The sequence below is a fragment of the Camelus bactrianus genome, chromosome 30 (genome assembly GCF_048773025.1).
Source record: "Camelus bactrianus isolate YW-2024 breed Bactrian camel chromosome 30, ASM4877302v1, whole genome shotgun sequence".
NCBI lineage: Eukaryota > Metazoa > Chordata > Mammalia > Artiodactyla > Camelidae > Camelus > Camelus bactrianus.
In genome coordinates this window covers 11,028,588-11,050,654 of record NC_133568.1, presented here as the reverse complement: position 1 = coordinate 11,050,654, position 22,067 = coordinate 11,028,588, and the positions used below count along the sequence as shown (strand labels likewise).

The 22,067-nt window shown below is 45.8% G+C and overlaps 1 pseudogene; it reads left to right on the top strand.

The window, feature by feature from the left end:
• Window positions 1-6,910: 6,910 nt before the first annotated feature.
• LOC105074006 (mediator of RNA polymerase II transcription subunit 25-like) lies at window positions 6,911-21,715 on the top strand (annotated as a pseudogene).
• The last annotated feature ends 352 nt before the right edge of the window (window positions 21,716-22,067 follow it).

Sequence of the window (22,067 nt, the reverse complement as noted above, 5' to 3'; positions counted from 1 at the left end):
ATGGTGGTCATCAGAGTCCACCATGGGTCCTAACCACGTGTGGCTATGTTCAATTTCCTTTCCTGTAGGTTCCAAAGAGCCAGAATCCTAAGTGGTTGAATCTTGTTTCCCTGTTCGACACTGCTCTTTGCATGAAACTGATCATTTTGGGGCTAAATTCCACAGACCTGATGCTGACATTTTTGCTCCGTCACCACTCAGAGATGGTCCCCAGAAAGCCCCTCCTCTGGCACTGGCCTGCTTCCCACAAGAGAATTTTAATAAGACAATGCCCAGAGATTTGTAAGCCATCCCGGCCCCACTCCCAGGAGCCAGATGAGAAAGGAGAATTCCAGATCTCCAACCCTTCCTAGCTCAGCGGCCTCCCAACCAAAAGAGAACTGTCATGAGTTTGTAAAATCCCAAGCCCACAGCTTTCACTGTCCAGCGCACAACTCCCTTGACTTCCCCCTTATTAATTCAACAGCGGGGAGCACTACAAAGAGAAGGACCAAATTCCAACCATGGCATCACGGCGGAAACAATAAAACGCCTGACCGACCATAAAAGCTGTAACTGTTCCAGAGATAAAAGCAAGTCTCCGATCCTCTCCAACAACCGGGGGCTTGGAGCACAGACCAGGGAAAGCTTGCTTTGCTCATGGCAGAAACCATGAAAACAGTTCCTGCCTCGAAGCCCCCACTGGCTCTGCTGTGGGACAGATGGACAAGAGACACAAGGCAGCAAACTGTGCTGCCAGTTGGAAGGCCCCACATTGGGCTGAAAGAGCCCCACTGCCACACGGACCCCCACCCCTGCAGGCCCATGTGGTCTAACGTAGCAAAGATCTGGAGGAGGGAGAGTCCAGTTGGTCCGTAACCAAAAGAATCGTCTCCTGGGAGGGGATATAGCTCAAGTGGTAGAGCACATGCTTAGCATACACAAGGTCCTGGGTTCAATCCCCAGTACCTCCTCTAAAAATAAATAAATAAGCAAGCCTAATTACCCCCTCCAAAAAAAAAAAAACCAAACAACAAAAGAACCATCTCCTATCTCAGGACAGCATGTGGCAGTTTCAAGGCCCTTTCATATTTTTATCTCATTTGATTCTCAAAACTAGTCTACGAGGGCCCAGGACAAGTATTCTCGTCCCCACTGTAGAGATGAGGAAACAGACCCAGGTAGTAAAGTGCACTTGGATCTTGAGTGGTAGAACCACTCAGGCGTCCTGGCTCCCAGTTCAGCTTTTTCCTGGGAAAGTGCACTGCCTCCCCTTTTCAGAGAGTGGTCATTGCACTGAGAGTTAAAAACAGACTCTGAAGATGCTCTACGTTCCTCATCCTCTCACGCCTAGTTGGCCACGACGCATCAGAAAGGGTCTCCTCAACTTCACGATGTGAGAACCACTGCCCGGACCAAGCTCTGACCAAGTCACAGCACGCACTCTCACTGCCTACTCAGAACCAGAAAGTGAAGAAAGCTCTCTCAGAATCTCTGCTCTATCCACCAACTGAGACCCAGAACCAGGCCTTCTCGGGGCAGCATCTTCACGACGTCAAGGGCAGACAGAGGTGCCTTCAATGCTTTTGTTGTAGAACAGGGAGCTTGCCTTCCCTCCCTGCAGGCTGGGTGTGCTCTGAGCCTGAATCACCATGAGGGCTTAGTCACAGCACAGGGCAGACCTAGAGGTTGTCCAGGCCAGAGCAGATCCAGTGAGCAGGTCCCAGAAAGAGCGGTCCCAGGAAGAGCAGTCCCAGGAGTTCTGAGACCGCTTCAGGGGCCTTTGAGTTACTTTCAGGGCAGGTCTGAACTGGTCTGGTCCAAACTGCCACTTCCCGTGGGAGCCCACGGATATGACTTCACATGACCACCAAGAACTTGCTTTGATTGCTTGGGTATCTCACCGTCAGGGTCATCCTGACTCCTCATTTGCATTGGAGGTGATATGCAGGCAGGGGCGTAGGCAATTGGTTTCCCAGAGCCATAGCCTCCCATTTCTCAGCCCTTCACCCTCCGCAGAAGCCCTTCTTCCCTCTCAGGTACATAAATAACATCCTTCCAGCTCTCCCTATCAAAACCTTATCTCAAGAAAGGATCTAAAAATTAAGCAGAATCTGAGTGAACTGGAGCCGAAATGACTCCTTGACTTTCCAGGTGAGGAGAGCCAGGTTACGGCAGTACTTAAGGGGTAATGCACACTCACAGAGACCAGGACAATTCCAGGCATCAGTGAGGAGGGAACCATATCGGTGAGTGGGCAGAGCCTTTCACTCACAGCCTCCACTTAGGAAATCAACACAGATGACTGCACTTCCTTTAAGATTTTTCATGACCTAGGAGGGACAAGAATTAGCACACCCTTGGCACCCTCAAACACCAGTTCCGGGAACACGAGTGAGCCACTCTGGGTTCACATACCTGATGTGGATGTGCTTGAACTTGCACTTAAACATTTATTCCCAAGGTGTTGGCCCTGGATTGAGAGGCAGAGAAATCTCAGCTCTTTTGTCATTTTTCTTGGTCACACAAGAGTCAACAGATGCCTTGTGGCTCCAATGCTAGGATAACCACAGTTCACTCCACCTGGGTCTCCCCAGGTAGGCAGTGTCTGGAAACAAGCCACCACTTTGCTCACACAAGCTGGTTCAAGGCAATTTACTGAGCACCGACTTCGTGCCAAGCACCAGGATGGGGGATGGGAAACCCAAGCTACGTGAGCGTAGTTTCTGTGCCCCTCCCGGTCTATGAGGAAGACACATAAGGAAGCGACAACCTGGTTCACCACCTGTGCGCTTTGCCACAGCTCTTCATGGGGCTGGGGCACTGGAAGAAGAGCAGCCCCTGACCCAGACTGGGATGCACAACAATGCTGGGGTGGTCAGGGAGGCAGGCATCCATCCACCTGCTCAGATGATTTCAGTAAAATAGGGAAAGGGGAAGGATAGAGATATGTTCAAAATCTGTCTTAGAAGGAAGTTTTTCCTACACCTGCTCCACTTGGACTTCATTCTATCATCTCCCATCCTTCAAAGCAAAGTTTTTTGAAAGTATTATCCACTCATTACCGCTCCACTGAAATTGCTCTAAAATCACCAGTAACCTCATGACTGACAATCCAATGTGTCCACACTTTGATCTCATTAACTCCCCTGTGCTATCTGGTCTCCCCTCTCCCTCACCACCTCCTTCCTTGCCCCACTCTTCCTGCCTGGGTCTCAGTCCTCAGCCGTCCTGGCACCTTCCTGGTCCCCCCTTTCATTTCATAACCCCAATCTCATCCTCCACACTGTCCTCTCTCTCTCTCTGAGAAGCAACTCTGCCCATACCATCCTCATTAAAATCCTTCACTGGTTGCCCAGGACCTCAAGTCAACCTGCAAACTCTTTAGCTTGGAAGGTAATACCTTTTAGGACTCAGCCACCTGCCTCTCCACTTTGCCTCTGTCCCTCTCACAGGTGGTCCACAACCCAATCACCTCAGCTTCCCACGGTCCCAGGAAAGCCCAAAGCTCTTTCCCACCATGTGACTTTGTACATGCTTTTCCAGCTGTCTGTAACACTGGTAAGGTAAACTCTACTCATCCTTAATCATGTCCAGATGTCACCTCCTCCAGGAAGCCCTCCGCCATTCCTCCCTTCCCTCCTTCCCAGGCACATTTCTGGACCCCCTCCTCAACCTTCCCAGAGTAATCAATGCATTCCTCTATTAGCCATTGGTACGTAACTGTTCACTCAGCTGTATATCCTCCAACCCCCAACTAAGCTGCACACGACTCATTGCAGATGGTGCCTGTTGGCAGCATTTAGTTAATAGGCCATGGGACCCAGCCTTAAGTGAATAGGCCAGGGGAGCCCAGAACAATAGTTCACAATAGCTTGCACCTGGTAAGAGGTAAATGTATGCACGTGCTGGTAGCTGAGTAAGCATTATGAACAATACACATGTGCCAGTTATGTAAGCCTTATGAACAAAGAAAAGTAAAGGTACGCACGTGCTAGCAGCGTTATGTAAGTAGTATGAACAAAGAAATGAACACTGCCCATGTGCGGGCAGAATAGATAAAAGCAGGACAAGTGCGCCACAGCCAGCACCACCTTGTTAAACTAGAAGAAAGTACTGAGAGCCGGCACCGCCGCCACGCCGCACACACCACCCCCTTATACTGCAATGAAGTGCTGTTTTGCTCCAGGTCGGCTCCTTGCGCCTTCTTCTAGTTGGAGCAGCTCACCTCCTCAAATCCCTCTTCAGCCCCCCTCAGCTGACAGTGCCCTGTTGATCTTTGCGTGGTGCTTGGCAAAAAGGATTCTTTAATAAACATCGATTGATTGGTTGGTAGATTCTTTAAGTATAAAACAAGGTCCCCTGTGAAGGAACCGCAATTTAGATAGGAAGGAAAGGCAATCGTGGGTGAGATGATGGAAGATACTCATGAGGAGAGCAAGCATGTTTTCCTGACCATGGGAGCTATAGAAATTTTGGAGTAGGAAGATACGGAGAGAGCTCCAGGGGCTGGAGCAGCAGGGGGCTTCCTGGATGAGAAGCGGGTTACAATCAATGCACAAGCCTGGACGGGGTTTCACCTACACCTGGCTTATTTCCAGCAGCAGCAACATTTGAGCCGGGATCTGATGCCAATAGGCACCCAGGGTCCCTTCCACATAATTAGCATGTCTCTGGGGGAGGCCTGAATCCCACAGTCTGGAACGTAAACAAAGAGGATCTGTTCCAGGGATGCTAATTGCTGCCTCTCTCCCACAGAGGACGGGGCTGTGAGCAGATGGGGAATTCCTCAGCTCCAGCAGCCCAGCTGCACCTAGGGAGGGCCCGCCAGCCTTCAGCAGTGGAAGCTGGAGACACAGCTGAATTCCTGTGCCCCATAGGCTGTCTCTGAGGAGATGTGATTTGAAGACCAGGCGGCTTCCAACCCAGGCACCCTAGAGCTTAAAACTGCACTTTAGAAAGACCACTTTCTCCTGAAAGCCACTGTTTAAATGCAAATGAGCCTGGAAGAAGTAGCACTTTAAGTTCCCAACACCTTCGTGTAAATGGATGGGTGTACAGTTTTCCCAAGGGGTGGGGATGGGGGGCTGGGAAGGCAGGTGCCCTGAGCAGTAGAGGAAACACAGGGAACAGGAGGCCTGGTTCACAAATGGAACCCCCACCCCAACCAATGTTGCCCAGCTGCCCAGTTCTGAGCTGGCCCTTCCTTCTGCCACCATCCTGGGCTGAAGAGCTTGTAAATCCTCAGGAGTACCCACTACCATACCATACAATATGTGGCCTTTAGCTTCTTTCATTTAGCACAATGTTTTTGAGGTTGATCCATATGTGTATCAGTACTTCATTCCTTTTTATGGCTAAATAATATTCCATTGTATATACTACATTTTATTTATCTCTTCATCAGTTGATGGACATTTGGGTTGCTTCCACTTTTGGGCTCTTATGAATAATGCTGCTATCAACATTCATGTCCAATTTTTTGTGAGAACATATGTCTTCAATTCTCTGGGGTACTAACTACCCAGGAATGAAATTTCTGGGTCATGTGGCAATTCCATATTTAACTTTTTGAGGAACTGCCAAACTATTTTCCAAAGCAGCTGCACCATTTTACATTTCCACCAGCAGGGTATCCAGGTTCTGATTCCTCCATGTCCTCACCAGCACGTCCTGTCTTTTTTCTTATTTTAACCATCTTATTAGGTATAAAGTGTTATCTCACTGTGGCCTTGATTTTCCTTTCCCTAATGACTAATGAGTTGGCACAGCTCTTCATGTACTTATTGGCAATTTGTATATCTTCTTTGGAGGAATTTCTGTCCAAATCTTTTGTCCATTTTTCAGTTGGTTGGTTTGTCTTTTTATTGTTGAATTATAAGTCCCTGGAAGGCTTCTAAAATTATCCATCCATACAAAGGCCCCAGAACAGTTCAATTAAATCAGAGCACTGGGGTGTACCCGGGCATTGGTTATGTCTTAAATTCCCCTAATCTGCAGTGGGGGTGAAAAGCACCAGTTTACACCATGTGGCCAAGCAGGAGCAGAGGTATCATGAACTCTCAGAGTTCATGACTTTATCTGATCACCTTCAGGGCTGACTGCTCATAGTCCAACATTAAAAGTAAGACCATATGATATCACCTATATGTGGAATCTAAACAAACGAACTTATTTAGAAAACAGAAACAGTCCCACAGACATAGAAAACAAACTTATGGTTACCAGGGGGGAAAAGGGTAGGGGAAAAAACTGGGGTTTGAGATTTGCAGATACAAACTACTATATGTAAAACAGACAAACAACAAGCTCCTACTGTATAGCACAGGGAACTATATTCAATGCCTTGTAATAGCCTATACTGAAAAAGGATATGAAAAGGAATATATATATATACGTGTGTGTGTGTGTATTACTGAATCACTATGCTGTACCCCAGAAATTAACACAACATTGTAAACTGACTATACTTCAATAAAAGATAAAAATGAATTCTTCAGGCAAAAAAAAAAATGTGCCTTCTTTATGCCAAGCACAGTGCTAAAGTGAGGAGAGGTAGAAACCGAGATGAAAATGGAGCAACTATGACACAGTTGCTGCTGTCAAGGGGACTCCAAGAAAGAGGAACTCATCTCCTTCCTGCATGTATTAGTGCTGCTGAATGGAGGGTGGTGGTCATCCAGGCCCCTCTACTCAAAAGGTGGTCCCCACTGGCCATGTTAGCAGCCCAAGGGCGCTTGTTAGAAACGCAGAATCTCACGAGAGCCCCACCCAGACATACTGAATTAGAGTCAAGTTTAATGAGAGTATCAGGTGGTTTACCTGTACATTCAAATTGGAGATGCACTGGTCTAGCTGATGTCAATTAAGAAGCATCCAGAAGGCCCACCAACCTAAAACAAAATAAAACAAAACAAAAAATTCTAGCGCAATGAGGTATGAGTTCATTAAATTGTTCCTTAAGGCAACTGACTTCCTTTCTTAAAATGCAACACATTAAATAACTCTTAGTCCCATACATTTTAATATGAATTTGTTTATCAGATTGTTTTAGCCTAAGCCATTCTCTTCTTGAGCCAGGCCAGGATACTAAGGAACTAAAATACAAGGGTGCTGGGGGAAAACAGAAGATGGCTTCACCATTTCTTTCAAAACCAGCCCTTGCTCACAATTTTGCACCAGATTTGTAGAGGCAAGTGGCTTATCCCAGCATAACACAATATACTGGTGTAACAAGAGTTGGTTTAAAACTCGAGTGGAATATATTTTTAAAAAACAAGAAAATAAATAAAATTTTTGAATCAATTAATTAATAATAATTTTAAATTAAAAATAAAAATTTTTAAATAATAAAAATTTAAAGAATAAATTAAAAAGTTAAAAAAAAATTTTTAAATGTTGAGTGGAATGACTCATTTGACTGTGTTTATCCCACTAGACCACACTTGAACTTGATCCTTCAACAGGTGAAACTGCAGCTTCCACTGACCTCGGGTTTTTCAGAGGCCAAATAATCCACATCCCAGTCTCATAATGGGTTGCATCTAATTCCCATGTGTCCCCATACACAAAGGTTTCCACCTCTTCACAGAGACCATTCATTTCAGTGTCTTGTGAGCTTTGCTGCTGGAGAAATCGTCACATTTAACTTACAATGCCACATACAACAATAGGAGATAACATTTCTTCGAGGGAACTGGTTTCCTCTTCTGGGTTTCCTTCTTGAGTATCAAATGAGATTCTCCCCTTCTCAACACCTCAGCACTGAGACTTCGAATGAGATCCCAGATGAAGGGTTAAGAGATTTGCAAATACACAGCAGTGCTGATTCTATTTAAGCCTAATTTTGAAATTGCTTTGAGTCACCCTCAAAAACGCTTCCCAGCTCCAAACCCTAAGACTTAAGCCAAACGCTTTTCTCTTTCCCCTCCCTGACTGGGCATTAACAAAGAGGCAAGAATTTCAGTATTTGCATTCAGTTAGTGAATGCCTCCCGGCTCCAGCCTCGGAGGTGTCCAGTCCAGGCTCCTCCCTTCACCTCTTACACTCAGCTCTGGTCCCAGGACTATGCCAAGAGGTGCAAACCAAGTGAGGCTTCCCATCGGCAACACCCCTGGTCTCTCGTTACTTGTTTTGAACCATTTGACTGAGATGTAATTGATATACAATTCACTCACTGAAAGTGTACAATGTAACGGGTTTTTTTGTATATTCACAGTTTTACAACCACTCACACAATTTCTGAACATTTTCATCACCTCAAAAAGAAACCTTGTACCACCCCCCACCCCCAAGCTCCTCAGCCCAAGGTAGCCAACAAACAACTTTGTTTCTATAGATTTGCCTATTTTGGACATTTCCAAATAGATTCTATTCCAGATAGATGGAATCATAACAACATGTGGTCTTTGGGGACCGACTTTATCTTAGCACAATGTTTTCAAAGTGCATCCACATTGCAGCATGTATCAGAACTCGACTCCTTTTTATGACTGAATGATACACCATTGCATGGACACCCCATATTTTGTTTAACCATCCTTCAGTTGATGGACATTTAGATTGTTTCCTTTTTTGGCTATTACAAATAATGCTACTACGAACATTTGTGTACAAAAAAAAAATGGCCTCTTGCTTTCTGAAAAGACCAGAAAAAAACAAGAATCCTGCTGGTCACCCCAACATTTTGGGTGGAAAGAAACTGATACAAGGAGAGAAGGCAGCAGTAACATTCCTTTGGATCGTTTACTAGAGTCAAAAACCTCAAGTTAGGTGCCACTGAGCTATGAGATCTTGGCTAAGCCACTTGCTTTTTCTGTCCACTTTCCTGCTTTAATTAATTTAATTTCTCTTTCTCAAAGGAATTGGAAAACCATTAATTAAATCCTTATTAGAGTATCAACTTGTTATGCATGAGAGACTTATTCCAGAACAAAAGAAGGGAAAATTGACACCATGATGAATAACACCGTATCATTCAGATGTTACATTCACAGCCAGATGTTCCAGACCTTCCTACCTGCCCCTGTGGTGGCCAGACCCACTGCACCAGTATCTTCCCCTAGACTTCATGACACTCCTTAATAGTGTTCGCTGATTTGTCTTCATAGAATTTGTTCAAACTCACCAGTAGGCACTGGGAAATCATGTATACATCTGCAGGCTAGGATGATCCATCTTCCTCCAGGAAATTCAATCTCTGCCAGCACCAGCTGAGCATTCTTCCAGAGTCTCTCACTCATGGAATAATCTGCATATCTTTAGAGCATAGATGAATCTTGTAAATACCAGGCAATAGCCCTTCCTGCTTTGCACAGATTAGGACAGGCTCCCTGGCATGGCTAGCTGACTTACGTCTCACCAAAGGGGACAGGACATTCATCTTCTGTGTCTCCTTTCCTCTAATAATTATTAGCATTCCGATGAGCACTTCATAGCGGGTGCAGGCTTTTCTTGGGTCTTCCTTCCTTGCCAGTCACCTCTGGTCATCTTTGCTCCTTTCTCTCCTTTTATCCCCATACACCCATACTCACTTGTGCACAAATTCTCACCTTATCTTTTCCAAATGTTGAAATTGGCTTGGGCACATAAGATTTGTCCCACACCGTGGACTGAAATCTTGGTAGACTACTAATTCCTTGATGGAAAAATGTCTGAATTATTGTATAAAGTTAGTTTTAAAAAATATTCAGTTCACTTCCCATTCACCTATGCATGAAGAGCAGCCTCAATCAAATATGTAGATGATTTACAGACAGCAAATAAAATGCAAGCAGTAGGCTTTTGGTTATTTATCATCTTGTGCAAATCCTGGGGCACACTTCCTCGAGGATGGTCTTCCTGTAATCCAAACTTCCTTCAGATTAAGGTGGATGGATGCAGGATGTCCTCTGATTTCCTGGGGCGGTTGGCAATCTAAGGGAAAGCAGGCGATGTCTCTTGGGAGGAAGCCACCCAAGCAGGTAACAGTCACCAGGTCCCCTGACTCCTGTTCTCCTGGCTGAGAAAGGGGTGCTTGTACCCCTGCTGCAGAACAGGAGCAATACAGCCAGATGGAGGAGGGCCAGGTGGAGCCATCTGGCCAGTGGGGCCAGCATTTCCAGGTAGGCTGCCAGCCCTGAACGGAGCATAGACACAGGCCATGATGAACAAAGCCAATAGACAGAATGTGAGACTTCTCCAGAGTGTCCACGGATGTGGTCTGTGGTCTGACCACATGGGGAAACAGGGTAGTGCCCAGGGATCCGGCCTTCAGCACTGCCATCTCCCTGGCAGCGTTGTTTACAAGGCTGCCTCTCAGGGGCCGAACTGCTCGTCCTTGTAAGGGATACTCTGATGGGCTGCTTAGGGTGGGGAAGACATCCCTCCCAACACTGGGCTCAGGTGAACCCAGAGCTGCCCTGTCTGCCTCACACAGAGGGAGGAGGTGTTGTATCCACGCTGGATGCTGCCCCCACCTGTCAACCCCCCCACCAAGCCTGAACTTTTCCACTAGGTAAATGTTGAAGAAATATTTTAAATACGAGCCTGCAGGTATGCAAAGCAGTTCACTATCCTGCCTACCTCTATACTCAATATAAACCAAGTGATTAAACACAACAGATTTGGAATCAGAGAGACCTGCGCTCATATCCCACTAATTGTTCTGACCTTTGATAATTCAGCCTCTTAAAATCTGTTTCCACACTTGAAATAAAAGAAAGGAAAACTCACTGCAGCGGAGTGAGGATTAAATGAAGTGGGGCTGGGAAGGGCCTGGTTTCACACTGGGTCCTCTGTTCCTTCCAGAACCCTCTGGGCCTGCCTCACCGAGTGGCAGCTGGAGCGCGTGCAGGCCTCGCTTGCAGCTCCTCTTCCACAGCACCTCCTGTCCCGTCCCCCCAACCCCTCCTCAGGGAGCCTCCCCTCCCACTGCCAAGGTAGTTTTGCTGGTAAAACATCTCCAGGACTTTCATTAGGAATGTGCGTAATGCTGGTATCCCACAGCAAGCCAGCTAGGCAAGTGTGGAAACCTTGGTGCCTGCCAATCTCCCACTCACCTAGGGCACCACGGTGATGGTTCCTTCATTGTTCATTTTCCTATGAGAAAGTCTTGAAATTTGTGTTCCTTCAAAGAGAGCAGCTGGCTCCACCTCGGAACAGATGAACACCCAGACTGATACAGACTTATGGAGGAGTCTTCTGGAAGGTAAATTCTTCTAGTGCTTTTAAGGGAAGGAAATAACACCGGTGTTAGTGTCTGTGGACCCAAGTTTAAGTTCAAGTTCATCCACTTACTAAGAGGCCCAGTACCAGCCAGTGACCTCTTTCAACTTTAGTTTCCTCCTCTGCCATAGATTGTTGCAAATGTCAAACGAGGAGGGAAAACAGGTGAAATGACTTTATAATACAATTATTTATTAGTCATGATTATATAATTAAATTTACATAAATATATCTGCTGTATAAAGTGAAACTCATTTACATGGGCTGACCAATGGTTTTTTGACTTTTTTTTCTAATGGAGGTGCTGGGATTGAACCCTGGACCTCATAGCATGCTAAGCACACACTCTACTACTGAGCCATAACTACCCACCACCCTAAGGCTGTTTTTAAAGGCCCTATTCTAACTTTTTTTTTTAATGTGGGGTGATTCCAAGAGGAATCACAGTAGGGAAGGATTTATGTCAAAACGGAAGGCGGAATGCTGGCTCCTGTCTCAGAGAAGAGCCGTGGAGAAATGCCTCCTTGAGGATCCTGGTCGCCACCTGTCAGTTCTGATCACTCTAGGTTTTATTAGCATCAATAAGTGACTAAAACCATGTTTGAGGATCACAATGTTTAATTTTACAGTGGTTTTTGGTACTATTTCCTCCTGCTTCCCGGCTCACACTCCTGGGCCCATCAAACAGGAGTTGAGAACAGTTAATAAAGTGAGCCCTCCCCTACCGGCGGCCCCTCCAACTGTGATGCCCTGTGCCCAGAGGGTGAGCTTCTCCAGCCAGCGTCAATTAGCCTGTACAGAAAGTCCCTCTTTCTCTCTCTCTCTGCCGCGTGCCCTCCGTGTCCCTGCCCCACCAAGGACGCAGAAGCCTGCCAGGGGCTTTCCACTCCTCCCAAAGTCAAGATGGTTTCATAAGGTGACATGTCAAAGGGAAAAGTCCTTCTAAGTGAAGGATGTGACTTTGACCATAAGCCAACAGTCAAAATAGTTGGCTTCCGGTTTTTGCCACATCTCATCTCTGGGCCCTGTGGGCTGGCCCTGGGTCTCTATCTCCATTCCTTTAAGCCCTTGCATTAACTGCGAGCTGATTAGGAAATTATCGTTTGTCTTCACTTGGATTCCCTGGGAGACAGACTGTCTGAGATGGAGATTAGAGGGCAGGACGTCTACTGGGTGGGGGAGGGGTTGAACTTTGACATCACAGAGGCCTCGGCTGATCCCACCAGGAGCTGTGCGGCTTCTGCAGCCCTTCAGAGTGGTTCTGTCTTTAGGCAAGGAGGTCAGGCCTTATGGACTAGTCATTGGATGTGTACTGCCTCTGGGGACGGGCTGTGGCCTTGAGTCCCGTGGTCGGCTGAGGGCAATCCCCAGAGAGGCTCGATGAGAGCCGTCAACCACCAATACTCCCAGCAGCCAGAGGATGAGGGCCTCGGATCTGAAGGGGGCGTCTGAGAGGCACTCCACACATCCGACAGACCATCGGAAGTGGTATCCTGGCATTTTTTTTAAAAAAAATTTTATTAGTTTTGGGGGTGATGTAAGTAGGTTTATTTACTTATTTATTTATTTATTTATTTTTAGAGGCGGTACGGGGGATTGAACCCGGGACGTGTATGCTAAATATGCGCTCTACCACCTCCCGCCTTTTAGCATTTTTTAATGTTCCAATTTTTAACTTTAAAAATAAAAATGCCATTGTAAATAAGTAATTGTGTTTGCTTAAAATTGTTTCATCCAAAAATAAGTTTTACATATTTGGAAAGAGTAAGCCATAGCTCCCTGAAGAAATAATTTTGTCAGTAGAAAACTAAGCTATAAAATACCCAACTTAACATAAAAAGCACTATAATTCAAATGAAGAACTGATGAAGGTGGGTTGAAAAACCTGATGTAAGAAATCAATTATCCTCAAACAGCTCTATAAATATAATACAATCCCTACAGAAATCTCAGCAGACTTTTTGTATAAATTGACATTCATATGAAAATGCAAATGACCTAGAATAGCTAAGACAATTTTAGAATGAATCAAAATTGGAAAACTATCAGTGCTCAATTTCAAGACTTGACATAAAGCTACAGTAATCATGAGAAGTGTTACTGACATCAAACTAGATCAATAAAACAGAGTCTAGAAAGAAAGCCACAAATATATTGTAAAAAAATTGATTTTTGACAAAGATGCTAAGGCAGTTCTGTGGAGAAAGACTAGTCTTTTCAACAAATACTGCCTGAACAACTAAATATCTGCGTTAAAAAAAAAAAAAAAAGAACTCTCAATACCTCACACTATGTACAAAAAATTAATTTAAAACATCCATAGACTTAAAACCTAAAATTATAAAACTTTCAGAGAATACATAAGAGAAAATCTTTGTAACTTTGGGTTAGGTAAATATTTCTTACAGATGATACTAAAAGCAACATCCATTAAAAATAAATTGATAAATTGTATTTCATCAAAACTGTAAACATCTGCTCTTCAAAAGACAGGGGAATGAAAAGACAAACCACAGACTGGGAGAAAATATTTGCAGATCATATGCCTGATAACTTATATCCAGAATACATAATCCCCAAAACCTGGTAAGAAGAAAACAAACAACCTCTCCCCAAATGGAGAAAAGATTTGAACAGATATTTCCTCAAAGAAGACATATGAATGGCAAACAACTACATGAAAAGATGCTCAACATCATTAGTCATTAAGTCAATGCAAATTAAAACACCATGAGATACCATCTCATACCTTTTAGAACGACTGAAAAACAAGACTGACCATAACAAGTGATGACAAGGATGTGGACAACTGGAATTCTCACACATTGCTGCTGAGAATGCAACAATGTTACAACTTCCTTGGAAAACAATTTGCCAGTTTCTTAAAAAGCTGAACATGCATCCACCACATGATGCAGCCATTTCACTCCTAGACATGAACCCAAGAAAAAAAGCCACGTCCTTACAAAGACCAGTATGCACGCAGAAACATGGATGAATCTCAAAATAATTATGCCGTGTGAGGGAAGGCAAACAAAAGAGAGCATACTCTACATTCATTCCCCTTATAAAACTAACCTGCAGTGACAGGAAGCAGATTAGTGATTGGCTGAAGAGAGGGCAGTGGGAAAGATTATCAAGGGGTATAAGGAAATCTTTGGAGGTGATCGTCATGTTCACTATCTTAACTGTGGTGACGAGGTCACAGTTTCACGATGACTTCACATACCAAAACATCAAATTACATGATTTACATAGGTGCTGTGTATTGTGTGTCCATTAAACCTCAGTGTGTAAAACCGTTTAATGAAGAAGAGGAGGAGGGCGAGGAAGGCAAGGAGGAGAAGGAGATGTATGGATGAAGAGGTCTGCCTTGGAGGAGGGAGAGATGGCAGCAGTGTGATTGGGTCACAGCAGAAATGAGCTGCAGGTTTGTGAAACCACATTTCTGAGGGTTTCTTTTTGATGAGACAATAAAGAAACCTGTGGAAAGAGTTTGGAGCAACCAAGTCAGAAAGAAGATGTGTTTGTCCTAAAAAAGGGCACAGGACCACAGGAGGACTGAGATCTCTGACAGAATAAAGAAAATGAGTGGACTGAAATGAGTCAGATGGAATACACGCCTTGCCGGTGACTCAGTGAGGCTCTGGCTTCGCAACAATCCCACCGAAGTTGTCTTGGGATAATGACCAGAGCAGAAGCAAAGATCTGTGCTCTTAGCATCTCCATTCGAGGGAGATATTCCCAGCCTCTCTTCCTGGCCTCAACGCTTTCAAGTTTTTGTGGCATCTGATGATGATCACCCCCCTCCTGTGAAAGTATAAACAGATTTGAATGTGGATTCCTTTGGGCTGAGATAATTAGCACTGGTCCAGATAAATCTGCTCCTTGCTGACCTCTGGACCTAAGCCCTTGCCTGCTTAGACCTGTCCTAGCTTCCAGCAGCCCTTTCCCACTGCAACACACACATGCACTGAAATGATATAAGGAAAGTCTAGGTTACACCGTATTGCCAACTGCAGACATTTAGGAAAACAAATGACTTGAACTCTACTTTGTATTTGCTTTACTCTTATTCTTTTTATTTGCTTATTAAGCTTTTTTAGGAGAGACCATTCCCAATTTACCAATAAACCCTCAGTTAGAAAAGACGGGGGGGAGGATATAGCCCAATGGTAGAGCACAGCATGCACAAGGTCCTGGGTTCAATCCCCAGTACCTCCATTAAATAAAAAAAATAATAAACTTGATTACCACAACCCCTCCCCACCAAAAAAAGAGGAAAAAAACAAAAGACAGCTTTGACACCTCTCTCCCCTTCTCAATGGCAACCAATGCCACATGGAAACCATTAAAGAGGAGGGGAGGGAAAAACAAAAACTGCTGCTTAGAGGATCTACAGGATCAAGAGTAAAGGAATGAATAGACTTACCATATGACCCAGTAATCCCACTCCTGGGTATGTATCCAGAAGGAACCCTACTTCAAAAAGACACCTGCACCCCAATGTTCATAGCAGCACTATTTACAATAGCCAAGGCACAGAAACAGCCTAAATGTCCATCGACAGATGACTGGATAAAGAAGATGTGGTATATTTATACAGTGGAATACTACTCAGCCATAAAAAATGACAACATAATGCCATTTGCAGCAACATGGATGTCCCTGGAGAATGTCATTCTAAGTGAAGTAAGCCAGAAAGAGAAAGAAAAATACCATATGAGATCACTAATATGTGGAATCTAAAAAAAAAAAAAAAAAAAAAAAAACAAAACATAAATACAAAACAGAAACAGACTCATAGACATAGACTACAAACTTGTGGTTGCCAAGAGGGAGGAGCGTGGGAAGGGACAGACTGGGATTTCAAAATTTGTAGATACTGACAGGCATATGCAGAATAGATAAACAAGATTACACTGTATAGCACAGGGAAATATATGCAAGATCTTGTGGTAGCTCACAGTGAAAAAAAAATGTGACAATGAATATATGTATGTTCATGTATAACTGAAAAATTGTGCTCTACACTGGAATTTGACACAACATTGTAAAATGACTATAACTCAAAAAAATGTAAAAAAAAAAAAAAAAAAAAAAGACTAAAGGAATGAAATCAACTGTGCAAACCCAGCAAACCCAGCAATATCTTAGGGGACTTGGTTAGAGGAAAGATTCCCAAGCAGGATTAGCCTATTTGTAAGGTGATCACCCTGATCCAATCTTTTTCTACCCTAACAGGAAACTTTCCTTTTGATTTGCTCAGCTGGCTCAATGCAAAGATTAATTTGGATTAACGAGCATCTTCTTTTAACAATGTGAATAACTCTGGACTGGTTAGAGGTCTACTAGCCATTGATACATAAGCATGACTGAGTTCAGTTCAAAGCTTCCAACGAATCTTTGCAGAAGTCAGCTGCACTGAATAAACAAGAGCTTGGGTTGAGAGAGCAGAAAGTCAAGTAAGTTTGGAAAATGGAGTGCTTTAGGGGTCTGGGAGGGGAAGTGCTCAGAGTAACTAGAGAATGTGTAACAGGGGCCAGGAAAGGAGGTACCCGGGGGGAATAAAGTGGGCAGAAAAGGAGTGTGGACCTGATCGTCAGCAATAGAGAAACCGCTAAGCAAAGGATGTTCATCTACCCATTGTATGGAAATTTCTGCAGCCATTTAAAAATGATCATAAGCTTTATTGCAACAAGAAGAATACTCCCATTATAATGTACAGCGAAGAAAGCAAGAGACATAAGAAAGAAACATCAGAGTGACAAATGTGAACTTCATTTAGTTCAACATTTTAATTACAGTCAGCCTTGGAAGTCTTCCTTCTTTTCCTTCTCCTGATTCCCAAGACTCAGAACCCAAGTGAGCTCCACTCCTATCCTGTTTCAGCTATGTGGTGTGTGTGTTCTAGCAAATACTGGGTATATAACTACGATTTATAGCATTGTTCCTATAGAGGAAAGCTTGAATGTTCTCAAAATTCAATTTAAAAATGAACGTATGTTCACAAATTGGAGACTGCCTATAATTCTTATAACATTTTGCTAATTTATATTGTTACTTTAATAAGGACTCTATTCTTTCAGACAAGGCAGAGTTGCTTGCCTCACCACCCCAACAGGGCAGGTCCCATTCCCCTCTAGCAACGACGGCACTTGTGTTCCGCCTCTGTGTGACCTGCCCTACAAATCCAACAGCCTTTCTAGGAAACCTGCTTGAGAAAAGAAGCCACTGAAATAGTTTGTACAGCACATTAGGAATTGCTCTGCTTATGCCTAAAATCATTCTAAGTCATTGGCAGAGGAAAACAAGCAAGGAAAAGAGCTGTGTCAAAGAATTTAGTTTCTATTTTAAGTATTTCAATTTATTTCCTTTTGTATCCCAGCTTCAGGGAGTTGAATTATCCATTCGCCTCAGTTTATGGCATTCTCTCATCTTCAAATCTCTCGTTTTATTTTTTTCCCCACCCTCCACTTAATCTTAACTTTCATTTCCTCCCTCCCACCCTGGGCACCTATTCTTAACACATTTGATACATATTCTTATAAAATGTATAGTGTTATTTTGAGCATATGCATTTTCATTTATATAACTTTTTTTGTCCTATAAACATCCTTTTATTGCTTACTTTTTCATTTGACAGTTTTCAAGGTCTATCCAAGTTGAATCAGGACCAGCACTTCTAGTCCATGTTGTGCTGTATTCCCTAGACTGCATCCACCACACTTACTTGCCCACACCCCTAGGGAAGGACACTAAGAAAGGCAGATTCTAAAATGGGGGGGAGGACATAGCTCAGTGATAAAGCACATGCTTAGCATGCTCAAGGTCCTGGGTTCAATCCCCAGTACCTCCATTAAAAAATAATAATAAAAAATAAAATAAAATAAAATAAAATAAAATAGTTCCTGGGGGAAGGGTATAGCTCAAGTGGTACAGCACGTGATCAGCACCCAAGAGCTCCCAGGTTCAATCCCCAGTACCTCCTCCAAGCAGAAATCAATGAAGAAACCTAATTACCTCCCCCTCAGAAAATTAAATGGTCCCTAAGATTCCCTCCCTCTGATTTACATACCCTGTGTAATCCTTCCTCCGAAGTGTGGCAAGAACCTTTGAAGTGATGGTATGTCATTCCTTGATTAAGTTATTAATCAGTAGACTTTGAGTTACTCAAAAGGGTGGCCATCCTGTGTGGGACTAATCTAATCATCCAAACCATTTAAAAGAAGCAAAGAAAACCTCCTAAGACTAGGGGTTTTTTGAATGTATGAGGTAAAAGGGAATCTTTTATTAGCTTTTTAATTTCTTTAATATTTGTTGATCTATTCAGGTTTTCTATTTCTTATTGTCCTGTTGTGACATTTCATATTTCCTCAGGTTTTACCCAGATTTCAAATTCATACTTCTAACATCTATCAGCTTTATACTTTTCTTTTACATTTATATCTTTCATTTAAATGGAATTAATCTTTGTAAATGATGTGAAATAGGGATCTAGTCGTAGGTTTATCCTTTAATGAGCCCAGTTTCCCAGGCATCATCTATCTAACCACCCATTCCTTGCCCAGTGATTAACAGAGCCCCTTTTATTTTATATAAACGTCCACATAGCCACAGAATGTATTTTTTTAATCTTTGCTCTTTCCCAATTCAAATGTTTACAAAACACTATATATTTTTACTCTATATATTTAATAATCACGACAACCCTGAAAGGTATTATCTGTGTTTCTCAGATGAGTAGAAGTTTGGAAAGATTGCATTTAGCCTAAAACCCACATAATACTGAGTGACATGCCAGGACTTCTGACTCCAAACTAGTTTCTCTTTTCTCAATTCCCCTATTGCCTGTTTAAGCAACTGATTTCTTGTACCTAATTTTATTCTTTCATTTACATATTTATTGAACACCTAAATATGTTCCAGACACTAGTCTACATTCTAGGGCTGCAACAGCAAATAAGCCAGATAAAAATCACAGCCCTCCTAGAACTAACATGGCTGAGGGCCCGGGGCAGCTCTGAACACAGAGGTGAAAACTAAGAAAATCACCTTTGGTAACAATGGTTGTTCTGGTACCTACTTGGCATCCATCCTTCCAAGGAGTTCAGTGCTTCAGGTCGTTTGCAGGGTCAAAGGAGGTTCCATGGAAGTTCTCTGACTAATTAGTGGAGGGAGGAACAGCAACTGAATCCCCAAGTCAGATAAGACAAAATGGAGGCACCAAGACTACACCTCTACCTCTGGGCAATTTCAAAAGTTCCTTTAGTCTGCCAGAGGGAAGGTTTCAGTCCTTTCCTCTGTCACCTGAATTAGCTTAAGAACGTATTTCTGCCCGCGGCTGCAGCATCTGCAGCGTGAAGCATTGTCCCCGGGTCCGAGGGCCGGCCTGCGCAGGGGGCCTCGCAGCTGACGTGGTGTTTGTGATAAAGGGCAAGGCCAACCTGGGGACCTGCTTCGAGGGCCTCCACAAGCACTACCTGCTCCCGGCCGTCGAGTATTTTAATGGTGATCCTCCTGCCGAGACGGGCTTCAGGGGAGACTATGCGGGGCCTAGTACAGCCTGGTGGTGTTCAACACGGCGGACAGCGCTCCCAAGTCCCACATCCAATGTCGTGCTCCCACCAGCAGCGCCTGAGTTTTTCACCTAGCTAGATGGCATGAAGTTCATGGGTGGGGTGGCGAAGGCTGCAGCCTCACGCCAAAGGTCTCAGCAGGGCCTTGCAGGCAGTTTCAAGAAGACGCGCGAGCACAACGACCAGACACACCGAGTCGGCCTCCTTATCTTGTAACTCGCGCCGGACCTGCTGCCGCCTACTGTCGAGAGCACCAAGTACTCCGGGTGCACGTCTGAGAGCCTTGTGCAGAAGACTAGGGAGCCAGGAATCTACGTCTCCATCGTGTGTCCCCAGAAGCTGCCTGCCCTGCAGCTTCTGTTGGAGAAGGCGCTTCCTCCGGCCATGCTGGAGCCACTCCAGCCGCCAGCAGACGTGAGCCAGGACCCGATGCACATGGTGCTGGTGCGGGGGCTTGTGCTGTCCGTTGCGGGTGGCTCGGCCCCAGGCCCCCTCCAGCCAAAGTAGCCTGTGCCCTGCCTCCAGCTCCACTCTCGGGGGCTACACTCTCGGCAGCCCCCCAGCAGCCTCTGCCTCGCCCCACCAGTCCCTCAGCAGTAGTACCAGGTCCTCGGGAACCTGAGTGCAGCTCAGGCGGCAGCGCAGAACGCAGCAGAGGCTGCCAAGAACCAGAAGGCTGGGCTGAGCCCTCGCTTCTCGCCCTTCAACTCTCTTCAGCAAGCCGCTCCAGGAGTGGGCCCCTTACAGCCTGGCCCAGGCTTCCCGCTGCCCCCAAGGGTCCCTGGCGCCCCCAGGCCGCCTCCCGCTTCCCAGCCCAGCCTGGTCTCCACTGTGGCCGCTGGGCCGGGCCCGGCGCCCCCTGCGCAGCCTGGGGCACGTCCTTGGCGGGCACCATGGCCCCAGGCGGCGTGAGCGGCCCTTCTCCGGCCCAGCTCCGGGCTCAGGCTCTCGGAGGTCATTAGTCAGTCTCAAGAACACTCCTGGCCTGGAGAGGGTTCCTCAGGTGGCAGGAGAAGCCCAAACCTGCCTCCGTGGACGCCGACACCAAGCTGACGCGCCCCTGCCTTGTGTGGGGGGGGGGGGGGGGGGGGGCTACATGAAGTATCGCGAGAACCTGAAAGCCGGGCAGTGGCCGCAGGCGCTGATCGTGCGGCTCATCCCCCAGCAGTTGCGGACCACCCTGGGCCCTTTGTTCTGGAAATCAGGGATGGTCCAGCTCCGCTTCATCAAGGACCTGGACTTCCTCAAAGGCCTCTACCGCCTCTTGGGCATCGGCTCCGCGGGCTGCGTGCACTTCCGCCGCACGGCCCTCTGCGAGGCGCGCGTGCTCATGCTCCTGAACTCGTCCAAGAAGATCTCCAGGCGACTCATCTCCTACGACCAGCGCAGCTTCGTCAGCGGCATCCGGCCGGTCATCACCCACCACAAGCAAGTCCAGCAGCAGCGCAGATTAGGGGCACAGCAGGCGCCCCCAGGGCTGGGCCTCATTCTGGAGGTCCACGCAAGACCCTCACAGAACTGCTCTGACCGCCGCAGCCCTGGCCTAAAAATACTACAGGGGCCTCAGCGGCTGCGGGGCAGCCCCAGCCCCAGGGTGCCTCCCAGCCCCCCTACCCCGCAGGTGCCCCACAAAGCCCTCCTGGAGTGGCCACTGGGCAACCCCCTCCCAGACTCATCCTTCGGCCACAAAACCCAGCTGTGGAGCTTCCTCCTTAAACCACCACCGTTCCAGACTGGGGTGTCCCCCGAGGCCTCCCTCCACCACCTCCAGCCATCAGGGGCCCCTGCACTAATGCCACCACCACACCAGGGCCTGGGGCATTCTCAGCTGGGGCCTCCCCTCCTGCACCCACCACCCACCCAGCCCTGCCTGGCCTGCCCAGCTCCCACTGAGGGCTCCACTGCCAGGTCAGATGCTGCTGAGGGGGAGGTCCCCAGGCTGGGTCCCCTAGCAGGGCCTGCAGCCTAGCATCATGGTGGACAACATCCTCATGGACCTCGTCTGAACGCCCAACACCCAGTAAAGTTCCTTTTAACACACACACACACACGTGCGCGCGCACACACACACACACACACACACACACACAGAACGTATTTCTTACTCTCTAACACAGTCCCTCCCCTACTCCCATGATTAAGCCTGATATTTCAGAATGTCTTGGGTGGAAAGGAAGAGCAGCCACTTTCCACCATCATGAAGGCCCCTTGCAGAGAGATTTCTTCTCATTTTAAAACATTTTAACATTTAAGACTAGAAAGAAAGTCAAATTTATGTAATTCATCAAACTTCATAGTGGTAGA